This window comes from Vombatus ursinus, unplaced genomic scaffold (genome assembly GCF_900497805.2).
Source record: "Vombatus ursinus unplaced genomic scaffold, bare-nosed wombat genome assembly UNPS02014818.1, whole genome shotgun sequence".
Taxonomy (NCBI): Eukaryota; Metazoa; Chordata; class Mammalia; order Diprotodontia; family Vombatidae; genus Vombatus; species Vombatus ursinus.
Genome location: NW_020954596.1, coordinates 83107 through 96466, shown reverse-complemented (window position 1 = coordinate 96466; position 13360 = coordinate 83107). Strand labels below are relative to the sequence as shown.

The window sequence follows — 13360 nt, the reverse complement described above, 5'->3', positions numbered from 1 at the left end:
AATTAGTAATAGTGATAGAGATACAAAATAAAGGAATTAAAGAGCATCCATAAAATATTCAAAAGAAAACAAGAAAACAAAAAAGGAAAACAGGAAGGGACACAGACAGCACAGTTTTATTACTGTATTTTAAATTTTAACACATACTTTGAAAACTTTATGTAACAGAAGTCAGGCATGCATGTAGTCCTCTTTTGTTGTTTTTTTCTCATAAAAAGAAACCTTTGGGAAGTTTGTATTTCCAATGTATTAGAATGCTTGTGTTTGTTGATTGTTAAATTCATAATTATATATAATGATAATATATAACATGATCTTGTATTGTATGCATATTTTTTCTGAATTTCACCAAATATTACATTTGATTATATATAACAATCTATAACATATAATACTTGGGAATTTAATACATTATATATGGTATATACAATTACAAACACACACATACACATACATATGTGTATACACATATATGTATATGTATATGTATATGTATATGTATATATATGTATATATATATATATATATATAATTGCTGTGGACCTGGCCTTAATTATTTCACCCCTATTGAACTCTACCTGGTCCTCAAGGTTCAACTCAAGTATTAATAGCTAACATTTGTTTATATAGCAATGTAAGGTTTGCAAATTGTTTTACATGAGCTTTCTCATTTGATCCTCACAATCACACTGCGAGGTAGGTACCACTTTAAAGATGAGGAAAACCAAGTCACTTTCATTAGCCTGTGACACATTTCCTGGGTTTGTAGGATACAATTCATTTGAACAAGTATATGTTAAGCACCTATTATGGGTAAGGCTCTATACTAGACACTGATTAAAGAATGTCCCTGCCTCTAGACAAAGTCAAGACTGTCCGGTATGGGGGGAGATAGATAAGATACTGCTATATTTAATGCACACAAGAAGTCAGATCTGGGTCCCTGAAAATATATGGTCTCTGCGATCATTTATGAAGCAGGCTTCAATTTGGGAAACCTAGAATGGTTTCCTTCTGCCGCCTAGCGGGCAATAGAAGAATAACACCTCTGTGCCCTAAATTCTCTACAATCCTGCCTCGTGGTTACAATCCGTGGCCCACGTAGCACGGTTATGAGCTCATGGAGCATCTTATGTGCTCGTAGCTTGTTTTTCTTTTATTTGATAGAGAGCCAAGAAAGAAAGTGCTCCTTCTCGCCGATCCCAAGTGCCCAAAGGTTAAAGCAGAAAGGCAGAAAGTTGTAGCCCTGTGAGGGTGCCCCATCCTCCCTGATTCAAAGGAGTCACAGTCTTAGAGTTGGAAGAATCTTCAGAGGCAACCTTGAGTTCCAGCATGCCTGGGAGTGTAAATTGTTCTTCCGAGAGCACTGAAGGAATTAAATTGTTGTCCATACTGGTTTATAATTCGGATTCAAGTTGTACCATTCTGTGGTGGACCCCCAGGGTTTGCCAGCCGTGAGGAAAGCATGAAATTCTAAGGGATGAAGCATCACCCGAAGGGAACACAATTTGAGTAGGCGGAGTTTTGAAAATAAAGGCCCCGCTGGGATTCGAACCCAGGATCTCCTGTTTACTAGACAGGCGCTTTAACCAACTAAGCCACGGAGCCCGAGTGGTGAAGGTTGTTGAGTCTACTTAGAAAGGTGTGTAGCTTGTTTCTGTCAGGGTTTAAGAGCAAGTTAGGGGAAAGATTTTGTAGGTTTCCAGTATCGAAATATCGCTCCTTCACAGTCTCACGTTCTCTGGGATACGTTGAAAATACAACTTAGAACTTAGCCTCGACACAAGAGGAGTTGAATGTGATTTCTTCCTCATCCCTTCCAGAGTGTCCAGCCGACCCAGAGTCACAGATTTAGATAATCTTAGAGGTGTAAGGTCCCTCAGAAGCAGTCCAGTGCAACTCATGTCTCTCCAACTTCCTGGACCAGTGACAATCCAGCCTCCATTTAATAAACATTGTTTAACTTAAATGAACCAAATCTCCAGGGATAGAGAATTTAAAATCTCTCTGAATATCCCAGAGCATGACAACATCTGGTTCTTTACAGTTCTTAATCTAATGGGCTAATTCAGACAGGGTAGCAGTGGAGAAAGGGGAAAGCCAGAAATGTCGGAGATATCAAACCAAAAGGAGCCAATTAAACTTTTTTTTAAATTTTTAATTAATTTAATTTTTAATTTTACAATGTGTATAATGTCTTTCCTAGGATTGTAGATTTAGAACTGGAGAGGAGCTCAAAGGTTATCCACTCCCATCCCCTCATTTGCTAGATGAAGAACCTAAATATTAGATAGGTGAATCGATTTGTTCAGACTAAAGAAGATATTAAGTAGCAGAGCTGGGACATGAGCATGTTGTTGGTAATGAAAAATGGAGAAAAGACGTCAACTGTTGTTTAGAAGTTTATACAGAGGTGTAACCAGTAACAGAGTACAAGAGCTAAAAATGATGGTAGTCAACAAACACTTGACTGACTGGCGGAGGAAAGAGAGATTGGTCACCAGACAGCACCAGTTTAGAATAGAAATTCTTTTGCATCATCTTACAGAAAAGAATTGTGCAAGATTATGATCAGCATTACCTAATGAATTAAAGAGAAACAATGGAAGGTAAAATCATTTTGTTTATCTGTGACCATCTATCTCACCCAGGCTGGAAGTGCAGTGACCCCAATACTGATCAGCGGAGAAGGTTTAACTTGCCCTATTATTTTTTATTTTTTAAACCTGGGCTGATTCACCCCTCAAAGTAAGCTGGGGTTTTTATACTTCTGTGATTCACCATACTGATATCAAACTTCAGGATTCTAGCACTCAAGCAATCCACCAGAGTCAGCCTCCAGAGTAGCAGAGACTAAAGGTGTGTGCCAACATACTCAGCACAAAATCAGTTTAAAGAAAGCTTGGGGAGCGATCTAACTAAGCAAAGTCACCCCAAGGGAATTTTAATAAAAAATGCTAGAGGGGCAGCTAGGTGGTACAGTGGATAGAGCACCACCAATCCTGGAGTCAGGAGAGCCTGAGTTCAAATCGGACCTCAGATACTTACTAGCTAGCTGTGTGACCCTGGGCAAGTCACTTAACCCTCATTGCCTCCAAGAGAAAAAAGGGGGAAAATAACGCAAGGAAAACAACCAAGAGTAGAGTTTATAAACTTTTTTTTTTTTACCATCAAATACAGTAGAGCTGCCATACTTGGGCTAACAGCACAATCCAAAATGTCTTTTTAGAGATGCTAAAAGTGGCATGGAAGAGAACAAAGCTGGGAAAAGCAGTTGGATTATACCAAATGAAAGGGGGGGTGGGGGAGGATTTGTACTGGGGGCAAAACAATTGTGAGGGCATTGAATTATAGTTACATAGGGATATGTATGGATAACAAAATTATGGGGAAATACTTGGATCTTATTAATACCAAAAGAAAAAATTAATCTGAGGGAGCCTATATTATCTACTATCTAAAATTTACATGCGAATTATTTCTACATGTGTAGTTGGAAGAACTCTACCAACATTCCCCTCACATGTAAAATAGGTACATTCATTTCCATAAAATTTATTGAAACCAGCCTAGAGACTCCATTGGGTCAAAAGACTAAAGGCTCAGTCCATTGATGTAGCTTTCTGGTTGCATAAGTGCAAAGAAGCCATGAGAAGTTCCAGTTTCTCCTTCAGTTTTTTGCCCATCATGGGCAACACAGAGTCAAGGAAGTTATGTTCAGCCTAATCAGAGCTATATCTTCACTGCCTTTTTCCCAGTATGGCTAAATAAACTTCCTTTGGTTAACTGCTAAATATCCCACCAGTATTTCACTTACTTCGTGTGTGATGTACTATCGCAAACTGGCCTACTATAAAATTATCAACCTAACAATAATAATAATAGCCAGAATTTACTTAACACTTTTTCAAAGTGCTTTACAAATACTCTTATTTTAATTTTGCAACAATTCTGGGATGTAGGAGTTATTAGTAACCCCATTTTACAGATGAGGATACTGAGGCAGAAAGTGGGTAAGTGAACTGCCCAGGATCACATAGCTAGTAAGTGTCCAAGGCCAAACTTGAATGCAAGTCTTCCTGACTTCAGGTCCAGTACTGTTTTCACTGCAGGACTCCTTGCTACCATGCGTAGAGGGCATCCAGAACAAAGGTATTAGCTTTCACAATCAATATTTCACAATAAACCTAATATTTACCATCACAAATTTGGCTGAAAGATGTAGAGCAGAGGTGTAAAATACCACACCTCTGAGCTGGCCCACATTCCCTAGTTCTGCTAGAACCAGATTAAAATGTAATTGGGAAATGTTTAATAAAATAACACAAAACATAAAATTAATAGGTGGTTTCTTAAGTCAATATGCAGCCTATAGGGATCCTTATGTATGATTTAGTGGTTCCCCATTTTTATTTGAAAATTTGAACAATTGAAAATTAAAGTAAACTGACACACAGTTCCCAGCATTATCAGTTTTTTAGAACAGCTCAAATCTACTAACAAAATGGGTCAGTGACTAACTACCTCAGTAACACTAAATACCCAAGTGAGGTATTTTCTATCAATTAACAAGATGACACAGCAAAATTTCAAGCTACATAGATATGTCTTCTGATTGTCTATTTGTGACATAGTCAGAATAGAGATTAAATCATTTGGATCACCCCTTCTGAAACCTCTTTATCCACAGTAAAGTCTTGTGATCAGACTTACAAGACAGAGGTTCCCAGGCAATGGGAGCAGTTGTCTGGTGATGGGAGTTACTACAATATTTTAAATTAATAAGATTTGACCTTTAGGTTAACCAGTTTTCTCTGAAAAGGGAAAGATGGGTGGAGTTACAAAGGTGGAGGTGGGTGAAGTTTACAAGGGGGAAGAGGCAGGAAAGAGAATATTAAACCTAGCTTGATTAAGTCTTAGCAAAATAGAATTAAAATCAATTTTCGGTTTTACAACACCAGCCATGTAGAGAATGCAAAGTCCCACTGTGCTTATGGTTTTGAGTATTTTTTTAAATTGTTTTGGTAGAGCAAAGCACTTTCTTAAAGGCTGTCTTCCAACAAGGTCACTCCCCTCTATATAACATAATTATTTTATATACTTTGAAAGGGAAAACCTGGTTCAGAGAGAAATATGACCATCAAATGCATCCACCACTACAACAAGAAATCTAGCACAAATTCCAAATTTAAGAGAGATTTCCTAAATAGATTATGAGGTCCTCCAAATGCTCCTGTTTGTAGTTGACATGCTAGTTCCCCCAAGCTCTAGGACATTACAAATCCTTACAGAAGAGATCCATAATCATTCAGAAGTCTTTGTCCCAATCATCCAAACAACAGAAACACGTAGAAGAATGTCTATTGCCCAGGTCAGGAAATGCAATTAGAGGGACAACCTCATCAATATATATGTTGGGGACAGATAAATGGACAAGTTGAATCCAAGATTAAACAAGAACAGAGTGGTTTCATTTACCTTCAGGAAATTGCAAAGTTCCTTTAATGATCCCAACCTTCTTCCAGAAGTGAAAGTCCATTAGTTTGTAACACCAATATTCTGCCATTTTCGTTAAATGGCTGCAAGACATGGAATTTAATAGATTCTGAAGAGATTGTGTGCAGTCTTGGGGAGGGAGGCAGGGAGGGAAGGGGAGAAAAATTTAAAACTCAAAAGCTTATGGAAGTGATTGTTGATAAATTAAAATAAATTAATTTTTAAAAAAAGAATGAAATTTTGAAGAAAGAAAGGAAAGTAATTCCAGCAAAGAGGGAAAAAAATGGGATTTCTTTGAAAAGAATGATGTATGTGCATAGAGAATTCTCCTATTTCAAAGACCTTTCATAACCAACCCCCCTGCTAACTTTCAAATCTTACAATTAATTCTTCAACATACTATTTGCTTTTTTTCTTCCATTTTGTTTTGTTTCTTCTTTCTTGTGGTTCCTCCTATTAGTTCTAAGTCTTCTTTACAACATGACTAATGTGAAAATATGTTTAATAGGAATGTCTATGTAGAGCCTATATCAGATTGCACGCTGTCTTGGGGAAGGGGGACAGGAGGGAGGGGGAGAAAATTCAAAACTGAAAAGCTTATGGAAGTGAATGTTAAAAACTAAAAATAAATTAATACAAAATTTTTAAAAGAAACAAAAAAATAGATTCTGAAGAGCTAAAATGATTATCATACATAGTAATGGAGAGCAGCATATAGAGAGTGAGCAGCAATAAAAATAAAAAAAGAAATAAGTGGCCATATGATCTAGTAAACATGAAACCCCGAAGAGACTTCTAGGCAGTTGTGGCAGGTTTTTAACCATAACAAACTAAATCCAAAGTGTTAAGGATTGGTCAGGGGAGCTCCCTGGTCATCTTAACAAGATTGGGGCAGAGGAGCAGTTGTTTTTGACTTTGCCTCTCTCTATTGAGGGCGAGAACATGAGTATCGACAACCTTAAATTTGAGTCAGAATACTTGGGTTGTCACCCCAGCTCTACCACTTGTTTGCTGAGTGGGCCAAGGTGCGTCAGTTTTCCTCTGTGGGCTTTGATTTTATCATTCCAAAATGAGGGAGTTGGATTAGATGATCTCTAGGCACTCTCCCAGCCCTATACCCTATGATTCCATCTGGCTTCTGTTCTCTATCCCAAATCTCCTGTCTGTTCACCATCATCTTTGAACAATCTAGGTTAGCCACGTATTTCCTAAAATGTGGCAGCCATTACTAAATGCAATACCTCAGATGCAGAGGGACTGTGACAGAGTAGAGTAAAATGACCACATGGATTGCTCTGGACACTATGATTCCCTAACCACCTGGGGGAGCTTTTGAGCAATTTTAGGCACTGGAACCGCAGCTAGGCTACAAGTAACTCATTTGAAGCCTTCTCTATTAGGCAAGACTGCTGCATGGGTGGCAACCTCACTCCCTCCTTCCTGCTCCTCCCCCCATTAGAATTTGGGGTCCAGGAAACCTGCAAAACTGAGGAGCTTCCCAAACCTCTCACATTAAAAATGATAGCTCACTTCTAGCCTGACATTCTGCGTCTGATCTCCCCCCACCCCCAAAAGGAACAGATCTCTTAGGGCAGAGATGTGGAACCTGTGGCCTCAAGACCACATGTAGACTTCTAGGTCTTTGGGTGCAGCCTTTTGACTGAGTCCAAGTTTCATAGAACAAAACCTTTTATTAAGGGGATTTGTTCTGTGAAGTTTGGATTCAGTCAATGGGCTGCACTTGAGAATCTAGAGGGTCATATATGGCCTCAAGACCAAAGGTTCCCCACCCCTGACCTAGGGATATCTGTCTAAATTTGGTCCCAGATATTTCTGGGAGGTTAGTGAAGATCCAGCACCAGTCTCCCCACTTTAATTTTCTCTGCTCCAACCCCTAGTGGAGCTCAATTGTATAAAATGTCTCTCCTCCTTTGAAGGAAAATTCCCCTTCTCTATTATATATGTATTTGTGAACGTTAAGTAAGGTACAACAAACTGCTTAGGGTCTCTTTGACTGACAGGTTTTGTTGTATTTTAAAGACTTCAAAACAAAAGAGAAGACTTAGGAAAAGATGGAAACTTGCAGAGTTTTCCCACTTCCCCTGTCCTCAAGCCTGGAAGAGTTGGGAGGAAACAAGACTTCAAGTGAGTAAATAACTCAACAAGCATATTCAATTTCCTCCTGGAGAGAGAGAAAGGGAGGGGAAATGGTTGTCATTCTCTCTCCCCATAACTTGATTAAGTACTGCAGATCTCTCTCATTCTGTAAGTCATGCACAGATAGTCCCCATAATTTCTGAGCAATAGAAAGATAATTTAGACAAATTTATGGAGGGTAGATGAAGAAGATGAAGTAGCTGAAGAGAAGTAATGATGGGAAGTAATGAAGCCAATCAGGAATTATTACAGCTGTCCAGGTTATTATGCCATCTTTCTCCAAAGACAATCAATTGCATTCAATACAAGATGGGGGAAGGCATGGTTAAAAATTCATGTAAAAATGAGGTCTTAGTGGAGTTCAAGATCAGTGGAGTCCCCACTGATGTGTTGACAATGCAGCCAGAGAAAAGATCATTGCACACCGTAGGGTGCAATAGTAATCTCCTCTGGTGTCTTTACCTATTAAATGGTTCATTTATTTCTGGCTGCCACGTTTTAGGAAATATGTTGATTCAAAGGTCCAAGGTGGGGCAGAGATGGTGAGGGGACATGAAACAATGCCAGAAGATGACCTGCCAAACGGGATATTCTGCCAGGAGAAGGCTTAAAGGAAAGCAAAGAATGTAGAACTGGAAGAGGTATTAAAGGTCAAGGCGTCTAAAATTCTCATTTTAATATTTGAAACCCAGGCTTACAGAAGAGCAAGCAGGTGGCCTGGCAGAGATATAAACCCATATCCTTTGACTAAGAATTTTGTGCTCTTTCTGACTCATCTGCCTCTCCTTGACAGCTGTTTTCCGGTATTTGTAGGGCTATAAAATGAAAGGGCGACAAGACTTGGCCCCGGGGATGGGAAATTTTGGTAAGCATTCTCCCCAAGTAGAATGAGCTGCATGGATAGATGTTAAGTCCCTCAGTCCAGAGAGAACTGAAATTTATCACTGCTGGAAAGTCATCTCGGTTTGAAAGTCATCTAGGTTTAAAGGTCATCTAATCCAGACCCTTCATTGTACAGAAAAGGACATCGAGGACCAGGGAGTCTAAGTAAACAGCTCAAGGTCTCTTTGAGGGTAAAACAGTGTTTCAAACCTCAGCAACTAACATGTGCAAACCGAAGCCGCCCGAGCGCTTGCCGGGGTAGCTGAATAAAGAACCAGACAGTACTGGCTCTGACGTCCTTTCCAGTCTCGAGACTGTCCATTTACGGAGAGGACGAAAAGGAGGAATGGAATCCGTAAGAGATAATTTACTTCCTTCTGGGTCTGACATAATATATTTATGCAAGCTTCCAGCACAATGGGGAGGGAGTGGGAAAATGAGGTAGGAATGATTCAGAAGGAAAAGACGAGAAAGGTCCCCCCGCTGGCTTCTCTAACTTGGGCGCAAACAGAAAGGCTGCTTTCATCCACACTCCCTCTCTTTTATAGATCCAAAATAATTTAGGTACGAGGCTCCGTGGCTTAGTTGGTAAAAGCGCCTGTCTCGTAAACAGGAGATCCTGGGTTCGAATCCCAGTGGGGCCTTTTTTCCCCCCCAATACTCACGCCTGCTTTGACTCAGACACACACACGCACAGAGAGGGAGAGAGAGAAATAGAGAGTTTTGGTTTCCATTTTGACTGGAATATAAAATGTGTAAAAAGGAATAAAATAAATAAGTCAGGGAAGGTAAGTTGGCTCCAGACTATTGAAGGATTGAATGCCCTTCAAAGAAGTGTAAAATTTACTCACTAAACAATGGGAAGCTATAGAAAAATTTGAAGCAAAGGCAAAATAAATCCATATCCATAGGTTCTATGACTGAACAAGTTGTTGTATATGATTGTGATAGAAATACTGTTGTGCTGTAAGAAATGAAGAGCAGGATACTCTCAGAAAAACCTGAAAAGATTTATGAGAACTGATACAAAGTGAAGCGAGCAGAACCAGGAGAACGTTGTATACAGTAACCACAACATTGTGGGATGAAGAACTGTGAATGACTTAACTATTTATTCTCAGCAATACAATGATCCAAGACAATCCCAAAGGACTCAAGAAACACGCACATCTGCCTCCAGAGAAAGAACTGATATTGTCTGAATACAGACCAAAGCTTGCTTTATTTCTTTCTTTCTTCCTTCTTTCCTTCCTTTCTCCTTTCTTTCTTTCCTTCTTTCTTCCTTCCTTTTTTTCTCGGACAAAATGACTAATACGGAAACCATTTTCCATGATTTTCTATGAGTATTGTGAGACATCTGTTATACTTGAAGAGGCCTAGAAAGCTTTGCTCCAGGCCTTGATTTCCCAACTTCTTCCATATCACCTTCCTGTCCTGCCCCATTCCAACCACTGCTGCAGTCTAAGTTCAGCTCACACTCTCTAAACTCTGCTGTCTCCTTCCCCTCAATGACCTGTTGTCTAGGATAATACCACACTTGGTCTTTCCTTCCCTTTTCTCTTGGGACCTAAGTTTCTATATGAAGGAGGTGGTAGGTCTGGACTGAGCTTGGACTGATTTGTATGGTCTTTAAGGTCATTCACTTCAATTTCCAGTTAATCTTAACCTATCTAAAAAAGGTCATTATCTACCTGTGTACTGGAGTGCTCGCGTGCATGCGCACACATGCACACACACACTCACACACACACACATACACACACACACACACACACACACATACACACACACACATTCTTTTCTTGCTTGCTTGAGAGTTTCCCTTTGGTGACTGCTCAGGATTTGGAATCCCAGAAATTTTAGGAAAGACAAAGCAAAAGAGACCTTCCTCAGGCCCAGAATCACATTGGTGCTAGTAAAACAGACCTGGGGGCATGCCTCTGACCTACTCCAGGAGGTGTAGATAGTATGAGATGATAATAATGAGGGTGTCCCATTGTGACAAGTTGTCTCATTGTGAAAGTAGACCTCCATGGGCCCCAAGGGACTAAACTTGAAGAGGTTGTTATTCAGTCATGAATCTCTCTTCGTGATCCCATTTGGGGTTTTCTTGGCAAAGATATTGGAATGGTTTTGCCATTTCCTTTTCCTGATCATTTTACAAATTGAGGCAAACAAGAGTAAGTGACCTGCCCAGGGTCACGCAGCTTGAAAGCGTCTGAGGGCAGATTTGAGCTCAGGATGATGAGTCTTCCTAAATTCAGGCCCAGTGCTCTATTGACAGAGCCACCAATTGTGGGGGGAGAGAGAAAAAGGGGGAGAGAAGAGCTGAAGATGAAGAAATCACAGCAGAACCTTCTGGGACACATATCAAAGCCCTTTGGAAAAATGTTAAACTCTTAAAAATAGTCATCAAGACAATCAGATCAGGAAATTTCGGAGGACAATTGGGAAAACTACCCTCCACTTTGCATGCCCCCATTCACACATTCAAGACATCAGATCAAAACTCCCATCCTTTTCCCCTTGGCCTGAGTCAACTGGGTTGCTCTGTTCTATCTCTTTCTCTCTCTCACTTGGTATTTATCTCTTCTTTCCCAGGGTGCTCCACTTGTGCCAGGCCTAACTATTTGCTTCTCTTTTCAACATCTTTGGCACTTTCAGAAAGAATCTGTGCCCTCCTAGTTCTTCAGATAGTAGATGGTGTCCCATTACACAGGACCTCTGGACAGGAAGTCCCACATCTCTGAGCAGCTGAAAGAAGAAAACCCATTATCACATGCCCTATCCTCATAATAACCAAACACATTTTGTGGAAAATTCACTTGCTTCTGCACCAGACATCTCTGCCTTTCCCATGTAAAATTTCCTCATACACACAAGGGATACCTGCCTACCTTTAGGTGATCAGGTGGTCAAGTGGTCAAGGAGTGATAGTGAATCCATTGTGTTCTGCATACGTGGTTGTTGTTCAGCTTCTTATCAACCCCAAGGCACCCCCAAGCTCAAATGCAGAATTAATAATCCTTTGTAGCTGGGAAGGACCTCAGAGAAAGTGGGAGTCATCAGCTGGACTCAGATCTCATGTCACTTTTTCCTAGAACATGGAGAGAGGGGCATGGCTGGCCAATGCCCACCATTAACTCTACATTGGAAAGAAATCAAAATTAGAGGATGCCAGTATCAGTCCTGCTACCTCTAACATGCTAAGCAAGCATTCTACCATCTAAACTAATGGCTCCAAACCAAATAACTGGCTCACAAACTACTCTGAACAGCCTTTAGAAGGCTACATACCTCTAATGTTTGGGGGGCTGCCTGCCTCTGAGAACCTAAGACCAAAGGAGGATTCTTCAGATTACAGTGGGTGGATAAGGCCAGAGACAGGAGGGAAAGATGGGAGGAAAGCTTCTGAGGACAAATACAAACACAGAGCAAAGGCAAACTTGAAAAGAAAGACAAGTAGGGCAGTCTCTTCCACTCCCACCTCCCTTTTTTCCCCACTCCCACTTTTTAGTACTCTTACTCAGGTAACCATGGCCTCCCTCCTATTAATGGTTGGACAAACCCAGCAGCATGAAATGCAAGGCCCTTCCTGGGGTCTGAAACAACAATACTGGCAAGAGGTCCCCAGCTCAAACTAGACATATTCAGACTTACTTTGTGCAGACTTTCTTTGGCCAAAGAACAATCCTCATTTCTGCTGTAAAATTCTATTATACTCTGCTCATGCGAGGCACAGTGTAATGGATACATTACTCACTAATGCTGAGAGAGGACATTTGTTCCTGGCTAGGATCCAGTGGAATGTAAGCTGATTATGGACAGAGACTATTTTGGTCTTTGTATCTTCAAGGGCTAGCCTAGGAATTTGTCCAAAGTAGGTGCTTCTTAAATGCTTCTTGGCTTTCATGGCATCAGATCAGTGGGATCCTGTAAGGCCTCAGTCCAAGATGGTAGAAGGGGAGGCCTGCACTGGTCCTGTCCCAGGTTGCTGGATCCCAAGGTAAGACTGGAGGGGAGAGGAAGAAGAAAACGAGTCCAAGTGGAATTCTAAATCAGGACCTCCTGCTTAGGAGCTGAGAGTTTTAGCAACAAGATTTGGACCAGGTACTGGGAGCAAATTCAAGGGACCAGGGAAGGAGGCTGACCTTCCCTTTCCAATTGCTTTTGGGTAACTTTTAGGGGGAGGAATTCCTCAGAGGAAAGAGAGCAAAGGTTGGTGACAAAAATCAGAATTCTCCCTAGGAACAGCCTCAGTGGGCCTGGTGCCCAACCCCTTTCCAAGTGCTGGCTCCCAACTATCCTGCTACCTGTCCTAAGAAGCTGTGAGCAGTCAGTCACATTTCCCTAATTGAACCTTCTGAGCACTGGGACTGAGCCCAGTTTGTTCAGTCAAGCACAGAATGTGGCTATGAATAGCTTATACTATTTATTGGACTTTATTTTTGAGTTCCTTGGGATATGTATGCTGGATTGTTGAAAGCCATTCTGGTGTGGCAAAGATTTGGGCAGGTTCTGTCATTCTGGGAAGGCTTCATCTCTGCTTTTGGATTTTTGAGTCTTGTCCTCCAATTATTTTCCTATTTCTTTCTTGGGGCTTTTCTCTTTACCTCTTGCTTACCAGAGAGAAGAACAGAGAGGTGAGAGTCCCATAGCTTTGGGTGGGGAGGATTTCAGGGCATCTAAAAATATGGATAAGGATGTCTCACTCCTTTCATGGCCTTAAAGTTTTAGTTATCATAGAAATATTGCCGCCCCAGCCCCCCAAAGAAAAGAAACTATCTCAAGAAGGAAGATAATAGTGCTGCCTATAAGAAAAAGG

The 13360-nt window shown here is 40.7% G+C and overlaps 2 non-coding genes across 2 annotated transcripts; one reads left to right on the top strand and one right to left on the bottom strand.

Moving 5' to 3' along the window:
• Positions 1 to 1534: 1534 nt before the first annotated feature.
• TRNAT-AGU lies at positions 1535 to 1608 on the bottom strand. The gene has a single exon. It is a non-coding gene; the product is annotated as a tRNA-Thr (tRNA).
• A 7497-nt stretch (positions 1609 to 9105) lies between these two features.
• On the top strand, positions 9106 to 9179 carry TRNAT-CGU. Its single transcript has one exon. It is a non-coding gene; the product is annotated as a tRNA-Thr (tRNA).
• Positions 9180 to 13360: the final 4181 nt, after the last annotated feature.